Source organism: Schistocerca piceifrons, chromosome X, assembly GCF_021461385.2.
Source record: "Schistocerca piceifrons isolate TAMUIC-IGC-003096 chromosome X, iqSchPice1.1, whole genome shotgun sequence".
Classification (NCBI taxonomy): Eukaryota; Metazoa; Arthropoda; class Insecta; order Orthoptera; family Acrididae; genus Schistocerca; species Schistocerca piceifrons.
In genome coordinates, this window is record NC_060149.1 from 712,102,004 (window position 1) to 712,119,841 (window position 17,838).

Here is a 17,838-nt window from a genome sequence, read left to right on the forward strand (position 1 = left end):
AGGTCAGCAAACTGTTGCAGAACCAACGAAAAAAGCATGCTGAATGTAAACGAACTCAAAATCCCCATATTGGTGATCTTTTACAGAATCTCGAAATTTAGCCCTGACTTCAAAGCGAGACGCTTGAAATAGAAACACTATCTCTAAAACTGGCAGAAAATCCAAACAGACTCTGGTCATATATATATACATATAAAGTATGCTAGCGGCAAGATACAGTCAATGCCTTCTCTGCACGATAGCACTGGAAGTACTATCGATGACATTGCTGCTAAGGCAGAGGTGCTAAACACAATCTTCCAAAATTCCTTTTCCAAAGAAGACCAAGTAAATATTCTAGAATTCGAATCAAGAACAGTTGTCAATATGAGTAACTTAGAAGTAGCTATCCTCGGAGCACTGAAGCAACTAAAATTACTTAATAAAAGCAAGCTTACCAGTCCAGACTGTATACCAGTTCGGTTCTTTTCAGAGTATGCTGATGCAGTAGCTCCAAGCTTAACAATCATGTACAGCCGTTCGCTCGACGAAAGAACGGTACCCAAAGACTGGAAAGTTGCACAGTTCACGCCAATATTCAAGAATGGCAATTGGAGTAATCCACTAAATTACAGGCTCATGTCAATAACGTCGATATACAGCACGATTTTGGAACATATATTGTGTTCGAACGTTATGAACTACCGCGAAGCAAACGTTCTATTGACACACAGTCAACACGGATTTAGAAAGCAACGTCTTTCTGAGACAAATAACTCTTTACTCACAGGAAGCGTTGAGTGCTATCGACAAGGGATTTCGAACTGCTTCCGTATTTCTGGATTTCCATAAGTCTCTTGACACCGTAACCTGACAAGCGGCTTGTAATCAAATTGCGTACAACTAGATTCATGATTTCCTGTCAGAGAAGTCACAGTTCTTAGTACCGTCGGAAGGTCATCGAGTAAAGCGGAAGTGGTGTCTGGCGTGCCGCAGGGTAATGTTATAGCCCATATGCTGTTCCTTATCTACTGTAAACGATTTAGGAGACAGTCCGAGCAGCCATCTGAGATTGTTTGCAAATGATGCTGTCGTTTATCGTCTAGTAAAGTCATCAGAAGATCAAAACAAATTCCAAAACGATTTAGAATAGTAATCACAATTACGGACAACTTAAATTGTAAAGAACACATAGACAATTTTGTGGGGAAGGTAAACACTTAGAAGACGCAACAGTTCTGCATTTAAACTGCCTACACTACGCTTGTTCGCCTTCTTTTGCTGCGTGGTGTGGGATCCTTACCACATGGTATTAACTGAGTGCATCGAGCAAGTTCAGAGAAGAGCAGCACACTTTGTATTAACAAGAAATGAGAGTGTCACGGACATCGTTAAAACAAATGCGTTTGTCGTTGCAGCGGGAGCTTCTAGCGAAACTGGAATCACTAACTTTCTCCTCCGAATGTGAAAATTTATTGCTGACATCGACCTACATAGGGAGAAACGATCATCATAATAAAATAAGGGAAATCAGAGCTCGCACGGAAAGATACAGGTGTTCATTTTTTCCTCGCGCTGTTCGATAATTGAATAATATACAGGGTGAAGAGTATTTAAACCGACAAACTCTGGGAGTTTGTAGGGGACATCAAAACAAATATTTTTCCCTAATGTCATTTTTTCCTATGAGGAGTATTTAAACCGGTAGAGGAAGATTTCTCTGGCGGCAAATTAATTAGACCAACAAACACTTTTCCATTTTTTTATGACCAAGAGACACTACATTAAGACAACCCAATTTCAATTACAGTAGATTTTCAAAAATGCCTCCACTGACACGTAAACAAAGGTTACACCGTCGGATCATGTTCTGTCTGACACGGGCAAAACCCCCAGGAGTATCCTGAATTGTTCCTGCTGCTGCTGCTGCTACTATCCGGGCGACCAGATCCTCCTCTGATGCAACAGGAAATGCGTAAAAATGTTACGCATCTCTTCCCACACAAAAAGTCCAAAGGGGACATATCTGGGGATCGAGCAGGCCATGGTACAGGACCACCCCTGCTAATCCACGTTTCTGGGAACCTTAGGTCCAGGAAACGACGCACACGACGATTGAAATGTGTAGGCGCCCTTGCATCTTGGAACGACATGCGTTGTCTTGTAGGGAGCGGGACGTCTTCCAGCAATTCTGTCAATGCTCTGGTGAGGAAATTGTAATAGTACCTGCCATTTAATGGCGTAGGTAGCAGATACGGCCCAATTAAACAGTCCCCAACAATACCGACCCACACATTAATGAAGAACCGCACTGGATTAGCGCTAGTAACTGTGGCATGTGGGTTATCCTCACTCCAAGCACACGAATTGTGCATGTTGAAGACTCCATCGCGCCCGAACATTGCTTCATCGGAAAACAACACAGAGGGTGGAAATGTAGGATGCATTTCACACTGTTTCAGGTACCACTGCGAAAACTGTGCTCTGGGTGGATAATCAACTGGTTCCAGGTTGCGGACACGCTGTAAGTGAAATGGACGTAACAATTGCTCTCGAGGGACTGTTCTTACATTCGTCTGATTGGTCCCCATTTTACGTGCAATTGCACGAGTGCTGATTGAAGGATCCCGCTCCACATGCTGCAAGACAGCTTCCTCAAATTGCAGCGTTCTTACCGTGCTACGGCGTCCCTGTCCAGGTAATCTGCTAAATGACCCGGCCCCACGCAGACGTTGGTACACAGCAGCAAAGGTCGTATGGTGCGGGATACGGCGATTAGGATATTGTTGTTGATAAACCCTCTGTGTAGCTCGTCCGTTGTGCTGCGCTACATAGTACGCACAAACCATATCAGTGAGATCACTCCAGGTGTATCGCTCCATTAGTAAACAGAGACAATGCACTACTACACTGGTGGACAGCAGTTGTCTACAACTGAAGAGCGCAATACGCCCTCTAACAACGAAAGAGCGTAATACGGCCTCCACCGGTTTAAATAATCATCATAGGAAAAAAATGACATTAGGGAAGAATATTTGTTTTAATATCCCCTACAACCTCCCAGAGTTTGTCGGTTTAAAAACTTTTCACCCTGTAGAATTACTGCGAATGTGGCTCGGTGAACCCTCTGTCAGGCAGTTAAGTGTGATTTTCAGAGTAGCCAAGCAGATGTAGATGTAGATGGAGATGTAGATAAACCGGAGGAAGTCAGCATGTGTGTTTCAAGCATGTAGGTTTAGTACACAGGATTGTTGTCACTGTGCAGAAAGCTTTCTCTCGCTCCGGCGACCACGGGATCACGCCACGTGGCGTGACGCAGCAGAGGATGGCGTGCTTCAGCACTTTGCGGTGCGGTCGCTGCTTACTTCGCGTTCGTGGCGCCGTCGCTTATGGGAATTCCCTTATCTGAGTCGCTGGCTACGGCGGTCACCTTGTCCTTGTGTATCTTTTGTCAACATAGACCACATGTTGTGCCGAGACACACATGTAATCTTTCTTAAAAGTCGATAATTAAGCCGGCCGCTGTGGCTGGGTGGTTCTAGGCGCTTCAGTCTGGAACCGCGCTACCGCTACGGTCGCAGGTTCGAATTCTGCCTCGGGCATGGATGTGTGTGATGTCCTTAGGTTAGCTAGGTTTAAGTGGTTCTAATTCTTGGGGACTGATGACCTCAGATGTTAAGTCCCCTATTGCTCAGAGCCATTTGCACCATTTTTTCAATAATTAATATGTTATTGAGAGAAATACGCTGTCACATTTGCTCTACTGTCTATACGACACTTAGGAGAAACGCAAACTATTGTATGCTATGCATCACATCAGGTATGATATACACTACCGGCCATTAAAATTGCTACGCCACGAAGATGACGTGCCAGAGAAGCGAAATTTAACCGACAGGAAGAAGATGCTGTGATATGCAAATGATTAGGTTTTCAGAGCATTCACACAAGGCTGGCGTCGGTGGCGACACCTACAAAGTGCTGACATGAGGAAAGTTTCCAACCAATTTCTCATACACAAACAGCAGCTGACCGGCGTTGCCTGGTGAAACGTTATTGTGATGCATCGTGTAAGCAGGAGAAATGCGTACCATCACGTTTCCGACTTTGATAAAGGTCGGACTGTAGCCTATCGCGATTGCGGTTTATCGTATCGCGACATTGCTGCTCTCGTTGGTCGAGATCCAGTGACTGTTAGCAGAATATGGAATCGATGGGTTCAGGAGGGTAATACGGAACGCCGTGCTGGATGCCAACGGCCTCGTATCACTAGCAGTCGAGGTGACAGGCATCTTATCCGTATCACTGTAACGGATCGTGCAGCCACGTCTCGATCTCTGAGGCATCAGATGGGAACGTTTGCAAGACAACAACCATCTGCACGAACAGTTCGACGACCTTTGCAGCAGCATGGAGTATCAGCTCGGAGAGCATGGCTGCGGTTACCTTTGACGCTGCATCATACACAGGAGCGCTTGCGATGGTGTACTCAACGACGAACCTGGGTGCACGAACGGCAGTACGTCATTTTTTCGTATGAATCCAGGTTATGTTAACAGCATTATGATGGTCGCATCCGTGTTTGGCGACATCGCGGTGAACACACATTGGAAGCGTGTATTCGTCATCGCCATACTGGCGTATCACCCGGCGTGATGGTATGGGGTGCCATTGGTTACACGTCTCGGTCACGTCTCTTTCGCATTGACGCACTTTGAACAGTTGACGTTACATTTCAGATGTGTTACGAGCCGTGGCTCTACCCTTCATTCGATCCCTGCGAAACTCTACATTTCAGCAGGATAATACACGACCGCATGCTGCAGTTCCTCTACGGGCCTTTCTGGATACGGAAAATGATCGACTGCTGCCCTGGCCAGCACATTCTCCAGATTTCTCAACAATTGAAAAAGTCTGGTCAATGGTGGCCGAGGAACTGGCTCGACACAATACGCCAGTCACTACTCTTGATGAACTGTGGTATCGTGTTGAAGCGGCATGGGCAGCTGTACCTGTACACGCCATCCAAGCTCTGTTTGACTCAATGCCCATGTGTATCAAGGCCTTTGTTACGGCCAGAGAAGGTTGTTCTCGCTACTGATTTGTCAGGATCTATACAACCAAATTGCGTGAAAATGTAATCACGTGTCAGTTCTAGTATAATATATTTGTCCAATGAATACTCATTTATCATCTGCATTTCTTCTTGGTGTAGCAATTTTAATGGCCAGTAGTGTAAATAAAAATGTACTTCATCTATGACTGGGAAGCATGTAAACTCGTAAATTTTATTAGTTCATACTTCATGTGCATTTGGTTAATTGTTTTGTGCTACAGAGTAGATAAACGGAAGAGGTTGAAATTTTCCTTAAATTTTCTCTAGCACAGTAATAGGCGACATGAGGCAGAGGTGGTGACGTAACTATGCACCAGAAAGAAACAATGAGTATTGTAATCTGCTCACTGATATAAGCACATGTTGCTGCAACGGCACCAGTTGCCAGGCAGAAGTTACGCATTTAGCATAACATCCACTAAGAGAGAGAGACAGAGAGAGAGAGAGAGAGAGGGAGAAATATTCATTAGCTCTTCTTATGTACAGCAACAAGCTCTACCTCAGATGCAATAACACTTCTCTGAGTGTTGAGAGAGCACTTAATAAACTGTAACTAATTGTTAAGCACACCCAGCAGACTGCTGACCACTATTAAGGAAACAGGCTACATTTGGTAATAGCTAACAGAGCTTTGTGTCATTGCCTCCCACTTGACTCCATAAATACTGCAGTTCTCCTGCTCTGTATTCAATTGGTTATTAGGATCGATGGCATTTATACTGAAGGAATCGATTAAATTATTACTACAGTGTAATGACATCCATGTATTAGATGTTCCAGTACTTCTTGTAAACATACTGCTTCCCATTTCCGAGATGACAACATCCAAGTAACCATGATCTATCTTTCGTGGGACTTTGCTTTAGCTACCTACCACACCGCTGATTGCGATGCTGAGGGTCTTGCAACACCAGTATATATCACGGTCCTTATCACAGTATCATCAACGTCAGTTGGGTGTGAGGGCAGTGTGGTGCCTCTGTCCCGTTCGTCGCTGTAGGCACTTCCGGGTGTCAGAGCCCATCTGTCCAGTTGGGCGAGGATCAACCAACCATAGGACCTCTGACAGCACAGTACATCCCCATGGGTCACCACCACCTTTCGAGGGGGGGTCGAGGATCGAGGACACTGTAACAAAGTGTGGGAGCGTAGTCTCACGCTACTGCCTCGCCTGCGAGAAGTCAACCCGCAAGATTTCAACTGTAGTGCTGGAAGGGCAGACCAGCCAGCCAAACTGATAACAGGGGTCACCAGACTCCCTTTGTGTCACTGGCACGAGGCGTCAGCCAAAGCCGACGAGAGGACAAAGGACTGTAAATCTGAAACAATAAATGTTAAGTCACTAATCACGTTGTATTCGCGCCAAAAGATGCTGTACAGGTTGGTTCAAATGGTTCAAATGGCTCTGAGCACTATGCGACTTCACTTCTGAGGTCATCAGTCGCCTTGAACTTAGAACTACTTAAACCTAACTAACCTAAGGACATCACACACATACATGCCCGAGGCAGAATTCGAACCTGCGACCTAGCGGTCGCTCGGCCCCAGACTGTAGCGCCTAGAACCGCACGGCCACTCCGGTCGGCCGCTGTACAGGTTACACAACACCATCCTGACAATGTACAGGTGTCCTCTCTAGGCATCTCTAAAATTCATTTGTAGTGGCATGTCTGAACAGACGATACAACCTTTATTCCAAGGCATGTGCATTGTTTGTATGGTTTTTACTAATCACACATAATTAATTAAAGGTTTGGCTAATGTACTGACACACTTTAACGGTTTCTGCTGTATCTTATGGCGCAACAGGAGAATGTATGGCTGGCCGTTGTGGCTAGGCGCTTCAGTCAGGAACCGCGCTGCTGCTACGGTCGCAGGTTCGAATCCTGCTTCGGGCATGGATGTGTGTGATGTCCTTAGGTTAGTCAGGTTTAAGTAGTTCTAAGCCTAGGGGACTAATGACCTCAGATGCTAAGCCCATAGTGCTTAGAGCCATTTGAACCATTTTGAGAATGTGTGAGCAAAGCATAAGTTGGCCGCGCGGGATTAGCCGAGCGGTCTGGGGCGCTGCACTCACAGACTGTGTGGCTGGTCCCGGCGGAGGTTCGAGTCCTCCCTCGGGCATGGGTGTGTGTGTTTGTCCTTAGGATAATTTAGGTTAAGTAGTGTGTAAGCTCAGGGACTGCTGAACTTAGCAGTTAATTCCCGTAAGATTTTTTTAAAAAAAAGTGACAGGAGATAGTCGGTCAGTGTCTGATTCACACCAGAACATTGAAATCATATAAAGAATGAGTAACCATGTTTTCACCTGTTTTTATAATGTTCATTTTGTTCTTTTCGAGAAATCTAGAACATCAATTGTAATCCACTCATGGGTCGCAGAATCAGAAAGTATTGTCTTTGGCGTTCTAGTACCACTTCGCGGTCGCCATGTTGTAGATAAATAGATACCAGGTTTGAAGATGTTGGGGCGGAACTCTTTGCCAGCTGCCGTCCGGAGTCCAGTGATCTTTATACGATGGACGTCGGCCTGCGGCCGACAGAGCGTGCCGTCGACTACCAGCGCCACCATGCCGCAGCTACGCATGAAACTGGAAGTGACATTTCAGTTCGAAAGGCAACACACGTTTTCATTCGGAAGTATCTACTTTCTCGACGATAGTAAAAATACCCATATTAACATTAAAGCAAGGAACTAACAATTTCGTTTTATGCACATGGACATTGAAGTCTAACTTAATGTCGTAAATATAAAGCGCCCACAAACGAAACGTTATTTTCCTCATAGGTAAGGTGTGATCTTATTTGCCTGTCTAACGCACCTTTTGTTGGTGAACTTGTCTTTTATATCAGAAAAAACGTATTAGGGTTTATTTAAACTTAAATATTTTTATAAACAGTTGAATACAGATTGTTTTACTAAATTTAAGTCTTTTATTGTCGGACGTGTTAAGTAGCCAGAATCACTTCCCTTATGGCCATGAAAATTGTGTTCTCTTCTTTCACTGTAACAATTGCACATGTACCAAAGTGGAGTTGCAATAAAATCAGGACGCTGCAGGGTAGAGATAGTCTTAGAATAACCCAGTGTAGTCAAATAGTTAGATTAACCCTGTCCATAGCAAGTGCCATTAACCAACTAGTATAAGCTGTTATGCATAATAAAAGGACTCACTAATTAAATAAGGTGGTGGGTTAGTGTGTATAACATAATGATGTTGTTCATGAATTACTTGCATCATAATACTTGTTTTCAATTGTCTTAAAATCTTGTGTTGTACTAATAAAGTATTTTCTGATACGTGTAAGTAGTCGTATTTCAGAGTGGCTTACGCTCCGCCATTTCTGATGCATTGTCTGTCCTCAAACCAAGCGAATCCTGACATCCAAATTTTCCGTTTTCTGGGTACTACCCGTTTCCGGCGAAGCATTTAACCATGGTGGCGCAGTGGCAAGTACACTGGACTCTCATTCTGGCGGACAACATTTCAGATCAGTGACCAACTATCCAGCTTTAGGTTTTCGGTGATTTCCCTAAATCTCTTCAGCCATATGCCGGGATCGTTCCTTTAAAAGGGCCCAGCCGATTTCTTTACCCATTCTTGGAACATTCCGATCGTGTGCTACGTCTCTAATGACCATGAAGTCGACTAGATGTTAAGCCCAGATCCTCGTTCTCTCTCCGGCCAAGCGATGCACGTCTTCGTGTCTGGGCTGACCAGAAACAGACGCTCGGACCGGCTACGCTGCGCCCTGGGGCAATTGGCTAGCGTTCAGCTGCACTACAAATTCACCTCACCTCGTACTAATTCTAGACAGCCGAATCGCTCGCCTAATAGTGTAACTTTACACTATGCACCATAGCTATGTGGTGAATACGGTGATCTTCCTTCAGAGTAGTAGCTCATGTGCGGGCATACACCAGTATTATTGAGCTAGAAATGTCCTGCGACCACTACTGTCAGAAATGAAGTACTGTGGATACATCTCGGCTAAATCTTTCTGTAGCATCGCGGAAAGAAAATCCATCTTCCGTACTCCTATTACACTGTCTTATTCAATATCAATGCTGTACTTTTCGTCCCTTTAATTAAGTTTGCGCATAGGCAAATAGAGACTTATTCTGACGGGCTGCCCACTCTGTACGGCAGGATAGGCGCCGATCATTTGCAAATCTGTCGTCAGATACAGGTGCAAGTGTTCCCATGTTAACCTAACGACATGGTCAATTACGATTGCTGTGGGCGTAATCGAGATAGGACCGTGGACGAATGGAAACGCGTCGCTTGATAGGTTTAAGATCGTTTCTTGTTACACCAAGTCCATGGTCGTGTCCAGATATGCCATCATCCACGCCGACACCATGCACGCATTCCCACGGGAGGAATATTACGCTATGGGTGATATTCACCTGGGCTTCCGTGGGTCATAAGGTGGTAATCGAACGCACCACGTCAGCTGTACCCGCATGAATATTCTTTCGGACAATCTACATCCCTTTACGCTTCATATCTTCCCCTATAGCTATGGCATCTTCCAGCAGGATAACTCTCCATGTGGCAAGGCCACAATTATGCTTCAGTGGTCTGAGGAGCATGGTGAGGTATTCACGATGATACCATAGCCAAAAATTTGCTTTCTTCTTATCCCGATGGAAAATATCTGGAACATTATCGGATGCCAGCTCCGCACCTACATGCGCCCGGCCCTTAATTTACGGCCGGCCGGGGTGGCCGAGCGGTTCTAGGCGCTGAAGTCTGGAACCGCGCGGCCGCTACGGTCGCAGGTTCGAATCCTGCCTCGGACATGGATGTGTGTGATGTTCTTAGGTTAGTTAGGTTAAGTAGTTCTAAGTTCTAGGGGATTGATGACCTTAGAGGTTAAGTCCCATAGTACTCAGAGCCATTACAACCATTTGAACCTTAATTTACGGAAATCGCATGACCTGTGCACAGGCATCTGGTAACACACACCTCCAGAAACCGACCAAAGACATGTCGAATGCATGCCACATAGAATCGCTGTTTCCGTTGCAAAAGTGGACCAACATCTTATCAAGCAGTCGGTCGTAATGTTTTGGTTCATCGATGTATGTTTAATGCATTACATTTATTTAAATAGAGGATCCACCGTCAGTTCTTGCAACAAGCGTCTTTCTTTTGCAGGTCTTGCTGCAGCTCACTAAAATTTCTTAGTGGTGAATCTTCTCTACAAACAACAGCATCATCCTCGAGTAGCCTCCTGTATTATCTGACTTCATCCACGAGACCATTTATAGATAGATTGTGAATGGTCCGATAACATGATCTTGGCGAACGCCCTAGGTTACTATTACGTCCGAAGTCTTCTCTCCTATAAAAATTACATGCAGTGTTCTGTTTGCTAGGAAGTCGTAAATACAGTCACGTAGTTGATCAGATAATACTGCGCGCCCATATTTTGTTCGAGAACGTCAGCGTGGAACTACAACGAACGCCTTCCAGAAGCCCAACTACAAGACGACAACCTGTACTTCTGTCCATTCTGTCCACTGGTGCAATGCAGGGTGGTTTAGTTCTTACGTGCATCCCTCCTCCCTTTTGCTGGTCTAATCGTATTACACGCACCCAACACCAGAGGTTCAAAAATATTCTGGGACTGTATACTGAAAACCTTTACTCGTATTTTCTAAGCAGATTTTCCAAGTGTCTAAGTTACCTTCCTCTGTTGTATGGATATTAAAATCTTCTGGCATTACTCTGATGTATAACTTCTTTGTGTACGCTGGATGGATCCCATACATCTGAATTTGAAATCGCAGTCAATTTCCAATTTTTTCGTAGTAAAATGACAGTGTTCGAAAATCCTACCAAGGATCGGAAATCTGATGTGGTCGTCCATTTTTCAAAACATATACGTCATTATTTCGTGTTTTTCAATCACACGACCGACTTTTTGTGTTTTTTTTTTTTGTGTAGTGTCTATAAAATTTTACATCTGAACTCCATGTATTTATATTCCTTTGTATTCTGAATCAGTTGTTACATTTTACATGAAACTGTTAAATGTGTAGTCTCGTAATTTTTTTTCCAAAAACGCTTGTTCAAGTGCATGCTGATTCAGTGTTATACGTTAATCTACCGTGACGAGATTTCTTGGGGCAAATAAATAGGGAAAAATTTATTCAAGATAGTGTTGTTGTTGTTGTGGTCCTCAGTCCAGAGACTGGTTTGATGCAGCTCTCCATGCTACTCTATCCTGCCCAGGCTTCTTCCTCTCCCAGTAACTACTGCAACCTACATCCTTCTGAATTTGCTTAGTGTACTCATCTCTTGGTCTCCCTCTACGATTTTTACCCTCCACGCTGCCCTCCAATACTAAATTGGTGATCCCTTGATGCCTCAGGACATGTCCTACAAACCGATCCCTTCTTCTAGTCAAGTTGTGCCACAAACTTCTCTTCTCTCCAATCCTCTTCAACACCTCCTCATTAGTTATGTGATCTACCCATCTAATCTTCAGCATTCTTCTGCAGCACCACATTTCGAAAGCTTCATTTCTCTTCTTGTCTAAACTATTTATCGTCTATGTTTCACTTCCATACATGGCTACACTCCATACATATACTTTCAGAAACGACTTCCTGTCACTTAAATCAATACTCGATGTTAACAAATTTCTCTTCTTCAGAAACGCTTTCCTTGCCATTGCCAATCTACATTTTATATCCTCTCTACTTCGACCATCATCAGTTATTTTGCTCCCCAAATAGCAAGACTCCTTTACTACTTTAAGTGTCTCATTTCATAATCTAATACCCTCAGCATCACCCAACTTAATTCGACTACATTCCATTATCCTCGTTTTGCTTTTGTTGATGTTCATGTTATATCCTCCTTTAAAGACGCTATCCATTTCGTTCAACTGCTCTTCTAAGTCCTTTGCTGTCTCTGACAGATTTTCATTGTCATCGGCGAACCTCAAAGTTTTTATTACTTCTCCATGGATTTTAATGCTTACTCCGAATTTTTCTTTTGTTTCCTTCACTGCTTCCTCAATACACAGACTGAATAACTTCGGGACAGGCTACAACCCTGTCTCACTCCCTTCCCAACCACTGCTTCCCTTTCATGCCCCTCAACTCTTATAACTGCCATTTGGTTTCTATACAAATTGTAAATGTCCGTTCGCTCCCTATATTTTACCCCTGCCACCTTCAGAATTTGAAAGAGAGTATTACAGTCAACATTGTCAAAAGCTTTCTCTAAGTCTACAAATGCAATAAACGTATGTTTGCCTTTCCTTAATCTAGCTTCTAAGATAAGTCGTAGGGTCAGTATTGCCTCATGCGTTCCAATATTTCTACGGAATCCAAAGTGATCTTCCCCTAGGTCGGCTTCTACTAGTTTTTCCATTTGTCTGTAAACAATTCTCGTTAGTATTTTGCAGCCGTGACTTATTAAACTAATAGTTCGGTAATTTTCACATCTGTCAACACCTGCTTTCTTTGGGATTGGAATTATTATATTCTTCTTGAAGTCTTAGGGTATTTCGCCTGTCTCATACATCTTGCTCACCAGATGGTAGAGTTTTGTCAGGACTGGCTCTCCCAAGGCTGTCAGTAGTTCTAATGGAATGTTGTCTACTCCCGGGGCCTTGTTTCACTCAGGCCTTTCAGTGCTCAGTCAAACTCTTCACGCAGTATCATATCTCCCATTTCATCTTCATCTACATCCTCTTCCATTTCCATAATATTGTCCTCAAGTACATCGCTCTTGTATAGACCTTGTATATACTCCTTCCACCTTTCTGCTTTCCCTTCTTTGCTTAGAACTGGGTTTCCATCTGAGCTCTTAATATTCATACAAGTGGTTCTCTTTTCTCCAAAGGTCTCTTTAATTTTCCTGTAGGCAGTATCTATCTTACCCCTAGTGAGGTAAGCCTCTACATCCTTACATTTATCCTCTAGCCATCCCTGCTTAGCCAATTTGCACTTCCTGTCGATCTCATTTTTGAGGCGATTGTATTCCTTTTGGCTGCTTCATTTACTGCATTTTTTTATTTTCTCCTTTCATCAATTAAATTCAATATTGATTCTGTTACCCAAGAATTTGTACTAGCCCTCGTCTTTTTAACTAATTGATCCTCTGCTGCCTTGACTACTTCATCTCTCAAAGCTACCCATTCTTCTTCTAGTATATTTCTTTCCCCCATTCCTGTCATTTGTTCCCTTACGCTCTCCCTGAAACTCTGTACAACCTCTGGTTTAGTCAGTTTATCCAGGTCCCATCTCCTTAAATTCCCACCTTTTTGCAGTTTCTTCAGTTTTAATCTACTGTTCATAAGCAATAGATTGTGGTCAGAGTCCACATCTGCCTCTGGAAATGTCTTACAATTTAAAACCTGGTTCCTAAATCTCTGTCTTACCATTATATAATCTATCTGAATTCTGTCAGTATCTCCAGGCTTCTTCCATGTATACAACCTTCTTCTATGATTCCTGAACCAAGTGTTAGCTACAATTAAGTTGTGCTCTGTGCAAAGATAGTGTCTACGGAGAATTTCGAGGAAGTAGGTGCCCCTATGTTGCTGGCTTAAAATGTGCTATAAATGGGAAATCACCAGCAATAAAGCAACGAAAACTGGCTTAGAAGTACACGGTCTAGCCACATTAATGTAAACGCCACCTATGTTCGACGTCAACGTGCAGCAACAGCACACGGATGGAAGATAACAGCACTAGCAGTGGAGGGTAAATAGAGCCTGTCAGGGGAACGCGTGAAAACATAGCAGCATTGGTGGATATTGAGCGATTTATCTGACGTCCAAAAGCTCGTGATTATTGACTTTCTTGGTGAGGATGGAAGCATTTCCGAAACGACTAACTTTGTAAATTGTTTACGGGCCAATATTGTTGAAGTACACCCTTCATGGAAAAATGGGGCAATCCCAAACCGGCGCCGAGGCAACTGTGGTCCACCACGGGCCAGCGTTCACATTGACCTCAGCTCGCTCCCAAAGAAGGTTACCCCAGCTTCGGTATACCGCTCCCGTTCTGTCGAACTTTGTTCGAAGTTCATTAATATGATCACCATTTATACAGATGGCTCTAAGACCAATGACGGTGTCGGGTGTTCTTTTATTGTCGGGGCACACAGTTTCAAATACCGGCTCCATGGCCATTGTTCGGTCTTCACAGCTGAGCTATTTGCCCTCTATCTGGCTGTTCTTTACATCTGCCGCCACCGACATTCTGCGTATGTCATCTGCTCAATTCCATGAGCGCCATCCAGAGCCTCAGTGATCCGTATGCGGTTCACCCTTTTGTGCACCGGATCAAACACTCTCTTCAGCAGCTGGCGGATGACAGTTCTCCGGTTACCTTTATGTGGGTTCCTGGGCATGTCGGTATCCCTTGGAACGAAGCTGCAGATGTCGCGGCCATGGCTGCGGTCCTCCAGCCTCAAACAGCTTCTTGTTGTGTCCCTTCATCAGATTGTAGGAGGGTCATTTGTCAGCGCATTTTGTACCTGTGGCATGCCGATTGGGCTACACTTACGGACAGCAAGCTTCGGGCCTTGAAACCTCTTCCACGGCTTGGACGACCTCTTCACGCCCTTCTCGCCGGGAGGAGGTCGTTTTGGCCCGGTTACGAATAGGACACTGCCGGTTCAACCATCGCCATCTGCTGACGGCTGCGCCGGCGCTATTCTGCCCATGTTGGCAGTTGCTGACGGTACGCCACATTTTGACGTCCTGTCCGAATTTTAATACACTGCGCGTTGATCTTGGCCTGCACATGTACTCTGGATGCCATTTTAGCGGATGATCCAGGAGCAGCTGCTCGCGTTCTTCGTTTTATCCACTTGACAAACATATCTAAGGACATTTGATTATGCTGTTTTTTAATCCTATGCCTGTTAATATGTCTTTTATAGTGTTGTCCCTTTTAGTTGCTGTTTTAACCTTGTGCCTCGCGGTACGTTCCTAACTTAGTCTGGGCGCTAATGACCATTTTAGCTGTGCGCCCTAAAACCACAAAAAGAACACGGGCCAGAGGTGACGCGGGGGAACGACGCCTCCGGAGCTGAGTACCGGTGAATAGACGCACAACTGCTGAGCAACTGACCGACCAGACGAGTCAAGAAGATACCAACAGTGCCTCCTCAACGGCCAGCGAACGTTGCTGTGCATGGGCAGCTGCGACACAGTCCTAGTTCATGCATCCATGTTGACTTTTCCATCAGTGACGAAGACTGGAATTTGCACGACAGTACCGCAACTGGACGTCCACTGAGTCGGGACAGGTGGCATTTTGAGATGAACTACGTTTTATGTTGCACTAGAGTGAAAATTCTGAAAACAAACACCCATCAACAATCGGTGAATAGCTCCAGGCCAGGCGAAAATGGTTCAAATGGCTCTGAGCACTATGGGACTTAACTGCTGGGGTCATAAGTCCCCTATACTTAGAACTACATAAACCTAACTAACCTAAGGACATCACACACATCCATGCCCGAGGCAGGATTGGAACCTGCGACCGTAGCGGTTGCGCGGTTCCAGACTGTAGTGCCTAGAACCGCTCGGCCACCCTGGCCAGCTCTCAAAATGGTTCAAATGGCTCTAAGCACTATGAGACTTAACATCTGAGGTCATCAGTCCCCTAGACTTAGAACTACTTAAACCTAACTAACCTAAGGACATTACAAACATCCATGCCTGAGGCAGGATGGGAACCTGCGACCGTAGCGGTCGCGCGGTTCCAGACTGTAGCGCCTAGAACCGCTCGGCCACTCCGTACAGCTCATAAAATGGTTCAAATGGCTCTAAACACTATGAGACTTAACATCTGAGGTCATCAGTCCCCTAGACTTAGAACTACTTAAACCTGACTAACCTAAGGACATCACACACATCCATGCCTGAGGCAGGATTCGAACCTGCAACCGTAGCAGCAGCGCGGTTCCGGACTGAAGCTCCTAGAACCGCTCCGCCACAGCGGCCGGCCTCACATTCTCCTATTGCGCCATAAGATACAGAAGAAATCGTTAAAGTGTGTCAGTGCATTAGCCAAACATTTAATTAAATGTGATTATGGTTCAAACGGCTCTGAGCACTATGGGACTTAACTCAAAAATGGTTCAAATGGCTCTGAGCACTATGGGACTCAACTGCTGTGGTCATCAGTCCCCTAGAACTTAGAACTACTTAAACCTAACTAACCTAAGGACAGCACACACATCCATGCCCGAGGCAGGATTCGAACCTTCGACCACAGTAGTCGCACGGTTCCGGACTGTGCGACTAGAACTGCTTGGCCACTCCGAAGGCTGGGCGAGAGAGCGTTATGGTCTGAAAAATGTTTTCATGGCACTCTCTTGGTGATCTGGTCATTATGGAAGGCACAGTAGATCAGTGTAAGTATGCAGCTATCTTTGGAGTCCATGTCCACCGTTACATGCAGTTTGTCTTTCCTCAGCACGATGACATCAACCACCAGAAAATGAAACGTGTTATACAGCTTGCAGTGTGAGTGCGTGTTTCGAAGAGCACCAGTATCAGTTTACCATACTCCCCTGGTCACCAGATCTCCCTCCACCTCGGATTTAAATCTGATGGAGAATCTATGGGACCTTCTCGATCGGGCTGTTTCCGCAATGGATCCTCAACTGACAAACCTAGGGCAGCTGGCCACAGCACTGGAGTCTGCATGGCTTCACATCCAGAACTTCATTAACTTTCTTTCTCCACGTCCGCCCTGCCGAAAGGGGTTATTCACGCTTTTGACAGGTGTTGACAGTAGTGTAACGTTACCGGGCATAAGAAACCTGGCATTACGGAAGCCATTCATACATGAAACAAAAGGTTGCGCTTGCAAGTAACTTACAACTCTGTAGTGCTACACTTCAGGCAGGTTGGTACTGTCTGTTAAGAAGCAACATGCAGGAAGAACTCGCGAAGATCATCTTTGTAGAAAGCATGAATCCTCACCGTTGTTTAGAAAGCGAGTGGGCGGTGTTCTAGATGTTGGGCACTCTACACTCATCCCTAGCAGGTTATTTGAACTTAGAGTCGGGCTAAAAAAGAAAATATCATATGCCATTATTGGCTAAGAGTGTGATGGATTATTTATGACGAATTTCGTTAGCAAATATGTGTTGTGATGGTGCAGTTAACATGCCTAACTCTCTGAAGAGTCGCTTACGTGACGACCGGGTGCGAACAGCACATATTACTGTCTGCTTCTGTGCAATCAAGAATTTCTTTCTATGTGATGGTTTATCTCAGAAAATTATTCCGTAAGACATTACTCAGTGGAAATATGTCAGAAGACTGGTTCGTTTATTTCCAAGAGTAGCAACTAAAAGTAGACCAAAATTAGCTGAACTTAATTACTTGAGGAACTCCGTAACAAGCTTCAAGTTCAAATTGTCAACAGTATGTACACCCACAACTTTGGAGCAATCTACATTGTTTACTGCCTCTTACTTATGTGCTACATCAATTGTCGGTCTGGCACTATTTGTCGTACAGAACTGAGTTTCCTCAAAATTAATGGCGTGTCCAGTTTCAGAGATAATTCTTTGAAAAATATCATTAACAGTCTCGTCTGTTGCTTTACCTCTAATAGGATTTATTCTATCCTTGGCCTGCAAGAAGTACCAATCTTGCGTGATGAATGTCAAGTGGAAGGTCATTTACTGTAACAGTATCTGAAACGGGGAACTGGTAAGTACAAGGCTGCAATACTGCATTGTAAG